Raw genomic sequence first — 12,878 nt, 5'->3', positions numbered from 1 at the left:
GTTTTAAGGATGAGCGACTCTGGTTACTTGCTGATATCCCGAGCTCGACCAAAAAGCTTGTGGATATCAGTTCACAGGAGGAGGACGTCCAGGAGGATGTTTATGAGACCGTTGACATTGAGGTTTGTCAATTATAATTACTAAATAAATATAATTGTTAAATATATGTCACTAAGATGTTTGAATATATAATTATGTAGCCTGTCGACGGAGCACGCGATATTGACTTTACCGTGAGTCAGCATTCTCCGGTTAAACCTCCTCCCGCATACGTACAGAAGGTAACATAAATCGAATAATGTGTATGTTTTTGTTGAATGAAATAATGAATTAATAGTTTTTTGTAACATGCAGTTGGTTCGTACTACACGTGGTCGAATCGTCCGGAAGGGTCCACTGGTTCGCACCCCGTATACAAATCCACTCAGAGGGAGGGCGAAACGGCAACTCACGACGATTTCATCCTCTGCGGCAGACCGTGAGGAATCTTTCCTCACATGGTATACCAGAGCTGCGCCTTCTGACACACATGATGTGTACTTCATAGGATCGAAGACGAAAGACAGCTTCTGGAGGCTTGTTGTAGAGTTACGCGAGTGGTTGACCGACGATGTGAGTTGTCCATATTATATAATTTGGTAAAAAGCTAGATATATTTATTAATAACTAACACGTGAACTTGTTTATACCATTTTAGCATGTGGATTCCTTTTTGGCTTTATTACGTCGGCAGCAGGACGATCACCAGTCGACTATCTCACAGCGTTGGACGACTGCGCACACATTCTTCGGAGGCCATATTGAGATGGCCTGGCAGAGTTGGCAGACCACCCCGATTGGCGAGTTTGAGTTTTCGGGGCTCTTTACGAGGATGGTTGATGCAGCGTACACCCCGGGATTGTTATACAAACCATGGGGGCTGGTCGATCAGGTATAGTTTATATATATTTCTATTACATTCAAGAACATAACGACAACGATAAGTAACTGAAATGTCTCATTGTTTATAGGTTTTCATCCCTATAAACTTCGGGAACGCACATTGGGTCGTCGGAGTTATAGATTTCCGTGAGTGGTCGATTACGGTGTACGATTCAGAGGTTTCATTTTCAGGGAATATAGGGACTCTAGAGCAGTGCATGCGACCATACATGACCTTTATTCCCGCATTATTAGAGGCGACGAGTTTTTGGACTACTTCGAGGATGACTCCACGACGTGATCCTTTCACTTTGCATCGAGCGTCGGATGTCCCTCAGCAGGGGGTAGGCTCCGGTGACTGTGGCGTGTTTATGTTGCGATTTTTTGAGTGTTTGGCGTTGTCACGGAGCTACGTTTTCCCCCGAGAGTCGTCTACCTCTATGCGTCGACGATTAGCGACGCAGTTGTACTTTCATTGTATCGAGTAGCTCACGGATGTATATTTATCGTTATTCCCATGTTTAGATGTATATATTTAGTATATGTTCATATGTATATGATATACTTTATTTGTGGTTATATATAGATGTGTATCGTATTTGAGTTCATTTTTTACATAATCTTGGCCTGAAAAAACAATAAAAACGTATAATTACTCAAACATTTACACAATTGAAACAATTAGAGAAAATAAAGTAATACTGAAATAAAGTAACATTAAATTTATTACATCAAATGACAATACAATTACACATTTGAAACAATAATAAAAATACATCGGTTACATAAACCTGGAGTACAACAATGAAGAATCATATAAAAAACAAAATTGAGTATAAGCATGTCAAGATCTCGTTCCTTTGCCTTTTATATGTGAACGCTGGGGGGCAGAGCTCGGGACAGGTGCTGGAGATTTACATTGGGTTCGTGTATGCCCCGGTTCATGACAACGACTGCAAATCCTCGGTGTAACAATTTCTCCTTGTGATGGACATCGATTTCTATTGGCTGGACGACCTGGACGACGACTATCGAGGATGGGGGGCAATATAACTCTGTCTTCCGGTGAGTGTAACCAATCACATTGATTTCCAAGAGGATTGATTGGTTCCTGATATATTGCACGATAAATATCGGTGCGGAAGAATGGATGAACCCATGCGTGCACATTTGTCAGTCTCATATGTCGTGCAACGGCAATGGCATGCTTGCACGGAATACGTGAAAGCTGAAACTTTCTACACGTGCATGACATGTCACCAAAGTCCACAATACCCATGAATCCACCAATTTCAACATCCTGATACCGAGTAGGTGTAATCGGTCGAACATCCAAACTTGCAGACTTTGAAAGACGATCACTGATCTTATCTTCCGCCCAAGGAGTGAGGAAGTTATGACATTCACCTGTAATTCAGAAAAAATATTAAGAACACATTTGGTAATATGATTAACAAAGTGGAAAAAAAGTATATGAGACAACTTTTAATTAATATCGATTTGATACTTACTTGCATGGGTTCTCCTCTCGTAAAACCATCGTTGCATTGTACCACGAATAAACTCCAAGAGCATGGTTATAGGTAGGCCCCGTGCATGTCTGACAAGGGCATTAAATGACTCAGCAATATTTGTGGTCATGATATTATATTGATGCCCTGGAAAGTACGCTCTACTCCAACGGGGAAAGTCGACATCCCGTAGATAAGCTCCAGCTTGGGGGTTCATTGAGTCAATGGATTGCATCATCTGCCCAAATTCAGACTCTGTGTATGATTTAGCGGCTTTCCAATATGCACCCGCGACCTGTAAGAGGGAAAAAAATATGAAAACTCATTGTAAGCAAAATGTTTGAAAATGATAAACTGTTATAAATGTAATAACTTGTTTACAATATACCTTTGAGTCTCGTTTATACTTTGCCCGCATGTTACACAGAAGGTGATGACAACAACATCCATGGTGGACATCTGGAAAGACTTCAGCCATTGCCGAGTAGATAGCATGATGTCGATCAGAGATTATTGTAAGCTCAGAGAGGTCAGGGATGCATTCTTTAATTCTCATAAGAAACCAACACCACGTGTCGTGATCTTCTTTTTTGCCGACACCGAAACCAATAGGGTATATTTGATTATTACCATCAAGAGCCACCGCGATAAATAAATGCCCCAGATATCGACCTTTAAGGAAAGCAGCGTCAATGCAAATAACGGGGCGAAGATATTGACTAAACGCACAAACGGAACATCCTAACGCCATGAAAAAATTTGTAAATCGATGCTCATCGTCTGTTTCAATAGCAGTAATGGTGCCCGGATTAGTACGTTGTAAATTGTAGCAATAATCTGGTAACAACATAAAAGATTCCTCCGGTGAACCCCTCAATGAATTGATAGCCCAATTTCTTGCCCGCCAAGCCTGTGAGTAGGAAATATCAATTTTATATCGGTCGGCGATGTCTACAATTATTTCTTTAGGTCGATAAATTCGATCAATCATCACAAACTTTGATCTCATTAATTGACCTAAAGCTCGGGCCCCAGCTTGTCTGTGATGTGGCATGATTTGATCAACTAAACATGTGTGGGTAGGATTTATAGAGTTGATCCCCCACACATCACCGACAGTGGACTTGGTTGCATGTATATACCACTTACAATTTTCAGCCTTGCATTTAATTTCCCACCGTTTCTTGTCAGACTTTTTAACACCAAATTGAAATCTTTTTAGTAAGGCGAATTGTCTCATGGCGTCAATCAATTGGACTTTACTATGAAAAATATCACCAATCTTGACCCCATTCTCCTCTTGGATTGATCTGGAACCACTTGATGATGCTGATGGTTGTGGAGGAAAATCAGGAAGCCACCTAAATGGATCAGTGGGGACATTGTCAAAAAACGGCCCAGAATAATTTCCACCACCTGAAGTAGGATCTTCAAGCCGTAAACTATCTATACCCTCGGTTACTGATGTCATATACTCAGGCTCTACATCGTCTGAAGGAATGTCGGGCATATCGTTTCCATCGAAATCACCCCAATAGGGAACTATATCTTTTTCTCCATGAGCCCATGAGTTTGCAATATATAATGGGTCATTACTGAAATCAATCAACTTTTCCAAATCGTATTCTTTTTTGACCCAACTGCTTTCTTTTTCATCTTCATCCTCATCTTCATCTTCTTCTTCTTCCTTCTGCCCTTCAATTGGGGTACATGTAACAAAAACAGGAATACATTCCTGAAAGTACTGAGACATATCAAGAAGACCTTGCACATCTTCATCATTTTGGATCTGGATGGGACAGTCGAGCTCAATTTTTCTTGGCTTCATTGATACTTGAATGTAGTTTTTCATTGGATCAATACTGCAATACTCCGTCAAAAGCTCAATAAATCCCTCGAATGTTGTTCCATAAGGGATTTTAATCAATTGTTTGGCTCCTCCAACATATTTCATTGTGTTGTTGCGACTTTGAATCCATTCTCCTTGGTAACGAACCGATGCATAACCCTCCATTTTAAATATCAATCCTGCAATGACAAGTTTTTGAAGATAATTATTCAGGTATAAAAAAAAATCAATAATAACTATGTAAATCAGCCGTACAATTATTAATAATTAAAAAAAACACCTCATATTTTTCTAATATGTTATTTATCCCCTTATAATTATTTAACAATTTATATAACACTTTCGTATGTTATCTTATATCAAAATGCATCTATCTGTTTATAACGTTCTATTTAAAACGTTTTTATAATATCTATACTTTGAAATAGATATTCAAATTCTATACTTTGAATTACTTTAAAATGTCAATAATAAATAATTTCTGCAGAAATCTGAAAAATACTAGTGGATATATCCTAAAACGATAATTTAAAAAAAAAACTGAGCTTAAATTCGAATTCTAAAAATTGAAATACCCTAGAATGATATTAATCGAACAATTCTAAAAAAATCTGAAAAATACGAGTTGATATATGCTAAAACACTGAAATTCGAAAAAACAAAACTGAAATTTGAATCCTAAAAGTTGAAATACCATAGAATGACAACAATCAAAAAATTCTTCAGAAATAAGAAAAATGTGCATTGATATATCCTAAAGCAGTGAAACTCGAAAAAACCTATAATTTTAATTATAATGCGCCTACAATGTTTAATATGAAAATACGTCCTAATTTTAATAACATTTCATTTGACACCCTTGTATGTCGTCTTGTATCAAAGCAATCCCTATATATTTTTAACATGTTATATAAATCCTATATATATTGTAAAATATCTAAAACCCCCATAGCAATGTAAAATATCCAAAAACCCCCTATATTTATCCTAAATTATTTTAACCCCCCATACTTGTCAAATATTACATTTAACCCCATTGCAATGACATAAAAACTTTACTTAACAAATAAAATGAAGTTTTAGGGTAAGATTGACATAAATACCTTTTTTTGATGAATAGTATTTTTTGAATCAAATTCAGAAATACGAACTTCCTTCGTCCGAACGAATCCCTACTAATTGATGTTAACAAAAAAAATGAAAATGAGAGTGAGTGTTTGAGTGATATGAGAAGTGTGTGAAAATAAAATGAGTAAGGAGGGTTTATATAGATGAGGGGAAGGGTATTTTTGACATTTTAGAAAAAGTAATAAATATATATAAATAAATATGAAAATGCCTTTACAATGTAAAATATCCAAAAACCCCCCATTTTTATCCTAAATTACATTTAACCCCTAATACTTGTCACATATTGCATTTAACCCCCATATTACGACATAAAAACTATACTTAACAAATAAAATGAAGTTTTAGGATAAGATTGACATAAATACCTTTTTTTGATGAATAGTATTTTTTCGAGTCGAATTCAAAAATACGAACTTCCTTCGTCCGAACGAATCCCTACTAATTGATGTTGAAAAAAAATGAAAATGAGAGTGAGTGTTTGAGTGATATAAGTGTGTGGAAATAAAATGAGTGAGGAGAGTTTATATAGATGAGGGGAAAGGTATTTTTGACATTTTAGAAAAAGTAATAAAATATATAAATAAATATTAAAATGCCTTTACAATGTAAAATATCCAAAAAACCCCCATTTTTATCCTAAATTACATTTAACCCCCAATACTTGTCACATATTGCATTTAACCCCTATATTACGACATAAAAACTATACTTAACAAATAAAATGAAGTTTTAGGATAAGATTGACATAAATACCTTTTTTTGATGAATAGTATTTTTTCGAGTCGAATTCAGAAATACTAACTTCCTTCGTCCGAACGAATCCCTACTAATTGATGTTGAAAAAAAATGAAAATGAGAGTGAGTGTTTGAGTGATATGAGAAGTATGTGGAAATAAAATGAGTGAGGAGGGTTTATATAGATGAGGGGAAGGGTATTTTTGACATTTTAGAAAAAGTAATAAAATATATAAATAAATATGAAAATGCCTTTACAATGTAAAATATCTGAAAACCTCCCATATTTATCCTAAATTACATTTAACCCCCAATACTTGTCACATATTGCATTTAACCCCCATATTACGACATAAAAACTATACTTAACAAATAAAATGAAGTTTTAGGATAAGATTGAGATAAATACCTTTTTTTGATGAATAGTATTTTTTCGAGTCGAATTCAGAAATACGAACTTCCTTCGTCCGAACAAATCCCTACTAATTGATGTTGAAAAAAAATGAAAATGAGAGTGAATGTTTGAGTGATATGAGAAGTGTGTGGAAATAAAATGAGTGAGGAGAGTTTATATAAATGAGGGGAAGGGTATTTTTGACATTTTAGAAAAAGTAATAAAATATATAAATAAATATGAAAATGCCTTTATAATGTAAAGTATCTAAAAACCCCCCATATTTATCTTAAATTACATTTAACCCTATAGTGAGTGAGGAGAGTTATATAAATGAAGGGAGGGGTAATTTTGTCATTTTAGAAAAAGTTTTAAATAAATAAATATATATCAAAATCTTTTATAGTGTAAAATATCTAAAAACCCTCCATATTTATCTAAAATTGCCTTAAAACCCCTATAGTGAGTGGAAAAGTTATATAAATATGAGGGAAAGGACAATTTCGGTATTTAAAAAAAGTCATAGGCTTTTTTTTTTTTGGAACAGTGATTTTGGGCATTTTGGCTTGGAAATAGTGATTTTGGGCATTTTGGCTTAATGGGAGGGCATTTTGGCTATTTTTTAAAATTTCCCTTACAAGAAAGTGCTACTGCATGTTGAACAAGACTGCATTACTAATGGAACCGAAAGTCTAGCCCTAGGGTTGAATTTTATTCTATATGATTCGATTGGAATGAGTTGATTTTATTCCATTGCATGTGCATATTCAATTCCATGTGATGTCATGTGATGTGATCACTAAAAAAATATTTAAGAATTTCAAAGTTCATTATTCAATAATTAAGGTAGGTGATTTTGTTTGATATTTAATCTAAAATTGGATTTAATTGACCAGCTAGCTTAAGTTTGAATTTCATTTCAGATCAAATTACTTAATTAGTAGTTTAAATCTAAAATAAAAATAAAATTCAATTAAATTATTTTGTTGATTTCAAATTAACCTTGGATGAAGTGGAGCAGGGAAGCTTTTTTCTTGAAGTTGGTCAACTGATAAAAAATGAAGTAAGAAATTAGACATGATAAGATAAATTCAGATACATGTCGCATCAAAGGAAACCTTCTGAATACAATATTGATATTGTGGCATGTATGTATCACGACTCCCAGAGCATCTCCAATTCTTCCTTCCTATGTACATCACGTAGACGACAAGATTGGCGGCGGTGGGCAAGGGTTTCTGCTCAAGCTCATCTATTCAATCACCCACGTTGGACTTTCGCTTCTTTCAGTACAATTCTACATCTCATATTCATTCATATATAAAGACTTGTTCCCACTCAAGAGTAAGTATAATCTCAAAAGTCTCTTTTTTTTTTTTTTTTAAATTAAAAAAATGAACTCAAAGTAATGTGGATATTGCTTTGAGTTTGTATGATAGAGCGAGGAATGAGAAATGGCGTATTGATTCTATGACATTTTCTACTTTAATTACGATATACGGGACGACTGGAAATTTCGATGGGTGTTTGAATGTTTATGAAGAAAAGAAGACTTTAGGTATTAAGCCAAATATTGTTGTGTATAACAATCTGTTGGATGCTGTGGTGGGAAGAGCCTCCGAGGCTCTTGGCAGGCAAAGAATGTGTATGTGTTTTCAAACTTTACGTATAAGAGTTGGTAGGTTTTTTTATTTCTATGTGGTAGCTCAATAATTTCCTAACGATTTTTCAACCATTGGATTATGGTTAAAATAACATAATATTACATTTACAACTTAATAAATAAAATAATAATACAAACAGTTTATATTTTATTATTTTAAATAAAACCCATTTTATATATGTTTTTGTAGTACATCTCCCTCCCAAGTTTTGAATCTTGTATTCAATTCATAAGTGCATATCTATATTTTCATAGCAGAAAAATGGATCAAATTAAATGTTCAATTGATTTTTCTACGCAACCATAAATGAGACAAGATGGAAGGAACTCCACTGACTTTAATTTTTGAATTGATGAATTTATTGAAAGACAGACAGTCATGATTTGATTTAGTTTCCGCATAACAGCCCAGCCCACAGATATAATTGCCATTTTCATCTCTTTGCACTAACTTGTTAACACTGGGAAGTATTCCTCTCTCGATCAAAACATTTTCATACAATAAACTTAATTAGACACCTCTTTCATATATTAATAAAAGATTAATAAAAAATAATTATTTTTAATCAAAAATTAATCAAATAAATTGAAGTATCATTAAATTAATATGATTGATATCAACTTCATTTTAAAGTTATATATTAAAATAATTTTTTAATGACATAAATAATACAAGAAAATTGTTAAATTTGATGTGAGATTTCATTTATCTTTTCAAATGAGTGTTCTTGATATTTTCAAATAACTATGCAAATTTAAAACTCAATCCCCTATATTTGATAATTTTCAATCAACAACATACATAAAATAAATTATACTCAACTAACAAGTTTGAGTAACATTTTTTAAAGAAACGGATAGGTGAATTGGATTAAAAAAATTACTTTATTTCATTTTCTTTTATTAACTTGATTTTATTTTGGTAATATATACCCAATATTCTTGTTTAACAGATACCAAAATTCATATTGAAAATAATAATTATAAGAAATCTAAAAATTAGAAAATTGTAAGAGTTCCCTTTTGATATTCCAAAGTGAATGGAATCAACCAAAAAAAAAAAAAAAAAGATAAAAAAGCAAAGGTTGGTGAGAGAAAAGGTTAGCGACAACACCGACCCTTAGCGTCATCGCCAATCTATTTCTCCTTAACCCAACAACAATTTTCAATTTTAATTAGCTTGAATTCAAATTAAACAATAATTCAATCTAAATCAAATTGAGGTTTACATTAAATTATTTAATTGGTAATTTATATTGAATTATTTAATTGAATTTGAATCGAATTAAATTTAACACTATACAATTATACTTCCGTTTATAAGAAAACTTCAACTATCGTCCTCCCATTACATTGCCACTATCGATAATCGATAAAACTGTTTACTGAATTTTCTTTATGCACGAGAAAACAATCCAATGTCTATGTTGTATATATTTAATACTCTTATATTATATATTATATTATTTTCATAGGAAAACAAGCAAATACTTTTATAGAAAATATTTGCAAAAACATGCACATATGTACATTCACATGAATGAAAAAATGGAAGTAAACAGGCAAAGTCTTCTGCATATTCATTATATTCTCTGCAGGATTTTATGTATGATATTCTTTGCTTGTTGAATATAATGCATTATATACGATACATTCTATGCAACATTCTCTATAAGATTCTACATAAATATTCTTTGCTTTTTATCTTTGCATATGTTTTATATCTTATGTCAAGACCTTCATTGCATACGTTTCACGAGTGACCTATTAGATTATTTTTCCATATACTACTTCAATATGAAATTAACTCTAATCAGAATTTAGGGAGATAAGATTAAGCAAGTTAAAATTTAAAAACTTTGTTACATTTAATCTAAAAAATATAAATAAAAAAATTTTTAAATTCACTTGATCTTATCTTACACATATATAAATTTTATTTCAAATATTAATATTAAATACCTACACATATTCTCTCTTTATAAAAAATTCAAAGGAGAAAGAAATAATAGTATTGTTTTTCAATGATTTCTCAAAATTGAAAATAAGAATAATTTAGATATTGTAACATGTATGATAGTAAAAACATTTAGGGTGTAAAAAAATATGATATAAAAATATAAATGAACCTAAATTAGAGTAAAAAATTTAATATCGGTAAAGGAGCCCATCATCTAGACCACGACAATACCTTGGTCTGGTGTTGTTGTCTCAAATGACGACTCATCTAGACAATACTTACAGTCCAAACAAGGGTCTTCTTAATTTGGAATTTTTAATCTAGATAAAAGATATCTAGATTTTCTCTAAAAAGAAAAGACTTCAAACCGAGGGGCATCACCAAAGGAAGAGGCATTGTTGGGTAAAAGAAAGAGAAGATATTATTTGCCGAAGATAGTAGTCTGAATAGAAAGGAAAAAAAACCCTAAATATGAGAAAAAATAATTATTTTTCGAAATTTAAAAATTTTAGGTCAAATTGAAGTTATTAGTTTTTAAAATTTAAGAAAAAATATAACTAATTGTAGAATTTTTAATTATTTTATTAAATAATAATTTTATTTTTAATTTTAATTAAAATTTTTTTAAAAAATTTTACTTATAAACGGTTGTTTAAGTTTTAAAAAGTTAAAAATAATTTTTTTTAAGGTTTCAGTGCAAGTTAAATAGAAATAAATCGCTTGGGCTTTTTAAACGTTCCATCCATCACCCAGTTAAATTCCTACACCGACGCCGGGTTGCCTTGTGATTGAGTTATGGATCCATGGCACAAACACGTGTACGGTTGGCAATTGTGGGCATACGTTCTTTTATTCATCATTTTGTATGGTTGTGTGGGCAGGTCTCAATCATTCAAAGCCAGCCAGCACATGCATATGTAAAGAGCCAGCATATTGATGTACGGAAATCAAATCTTGCGTCTTTATAACATAAGATAAGTTCAAGCTGTGTCATTAGTTTCTGATAGTGAGCCAGCACATGCATATGTAAATAGAACAGCAGCGCCGCCACAGTGTTGCCGAAACAGCCACATCCAGAGTGTTGCTGGAACTGCCACGTGCAGATAGTGTTTTGCAGCGTATGCTACCTGCAGATAGTGTGTTGCAGCGTACGCTACCATGACCTGCCGATACGCTACTGTGGATGCTACGGGAGACCGGTTTGTGATAGCTGGGGTGGTGGCAGTGGCGGTGCATGCCGAATAATGTGAAAATTAATGGACGTGCATGCATCATTTGTCGCTGTGTTGAAGATATAGCTCACTTGTGATGGTGGGCATTTGGGTGGCCTATGGTTTGGTTCTTAGTACAAAATTATTGTACAAGAGAATAAAGATTAAAACACTGGAAATTAATTATTTGTGCTTTTTTAACGCCTGTTTTGGGCTCGAGTCTCTTTGTTATAAATATTAAATAAAATGATTCTAATGTTATCAAATTAATTTGATGATTGAATTGTGATTGAGACAATTTGGGGAGGAATATATTTTAATTAGGAGTAAAGTAGGGTTCAAATTTTGTATGCTTATAAGGTAATATTGTTTAATCTTTTATCTAAAATTACACATTTCTCGAATTTGGTTTACAAAATAATTTCTTAGTTTTCTTTTCTTAGAAAGAAAAAACCTTAGAATTTCACTTAGACAGCTGATACGATGTAGCTAATTAAACATATTATAGTGCATATCCTTTTCCACCACTTTATCTAAATTTTAGTCCCCTTTTTGGATTGCTTTAGTGATGTATTAAATTCAAAAGATAGATATTTTTATAATAAAATTATGTCTTTTTTTTTTTTTCAATTTTTAAAAATTCAAATTTTTACTAGGAAGTAAAATTTTATTAAAACTCTTTATTAAAATTAAAAATAAAATTGTTATTTAATAAAATGATTTAAAAAATTAATGTTTTACTATAATTTTTCTCTACTCAATTTAAAACTAATAATTTTTTTTTTCTCTAAAGTTTAAAATATATATATATTTTTTTAAAAATTTTTGAATTAAAAGAGAAAAATATAATAAAACTTTAATGATTTAAATTTCTATTAAATAACAATTTTACTCTTAATTTTAATTGATATTTTTAATAAAATTTTACTTATGAATGAGATTTAATCATTTAAAAATTAAAAAATATAAATTTGAGATTACAGGTGTGAACAAATCTTTTGGCCTATATAACATTCAAGTATAAAGTTTCATTCACATCTTAGTTTCTCTTTAATACAAAATAGGTAATTCAAGATCTAATTTGGCTCACTCTATTAATTAAAAGATTTAAAAAAAACGGTTAAAGAGAAAAAATCGTTGCTGTCGTATGGGATGATGGCTCATCTGGACGACGATTACATCTTAAATGGAAACAAGTGTTCTAAGTTTTTTCAAATACAGTATTATTCATAAATAATCCACTTAAATTCTTTCAGCGACGTCCTGTTCTTGCCTTGGTGAGTCACGGATCCATGGCACGAACACATGTACAGTTGGCAATTGTGGACACACATTCTTCTGTTCATCATTTATTCTTGAAATCGGTATCACTTCTTTTCCAGCCAGCACATGCACATATAAAGAGCCAGCAATCAAACTCAACACACGTGTCAACATCATAATAAATTGATGTACGGAAACCAAACTCTTACATCTAGTAGTTATTGATGTACGGAAATCAAA

The 12,878-nt window shown here is 32.2% G+C and overlaps 1 long non-coding RNA gene across 1 annotated transcript; it reads left to right on the top strand.

Annotated features, from left to right (window-relative positions):
• Positions 1-16: 16 nt before the first annotated feature.
• LOC123193374 lies at positions 17-747 on the top strand. The gene is made up of 4 exons (XR_006497065.1): positions 17-122; positions 201-281; positions 355-612; positions 698-747. It is a non-coding gene; the product is annotated as an uncharacterized LOC123193374 (long non-coding RNA).
• Positions 748-12,878: the final 12,131 nt, after the last annotated feature.

Source organism: Mangifera indica, chromosome 12, assembly GCF_011075055.1.
Source record: "Mangifera indica cultivar Alphonso chromosome 12, CATAS_Mindica_2.1, whole genome shotgun sequence".
Classification (NCBI taxonomy): Eukaryota; Viridiplantae; Streptophyta; class Magnoliopsida; order Sapindales; family Anacardiaceae; genus Mangifera; species Mangifera indica.
The sequence above is the reverse complement of the archived record's forward strand: the minus strand, read 5'-3'. Positions and strand labels throughout refer to the sequence as shown.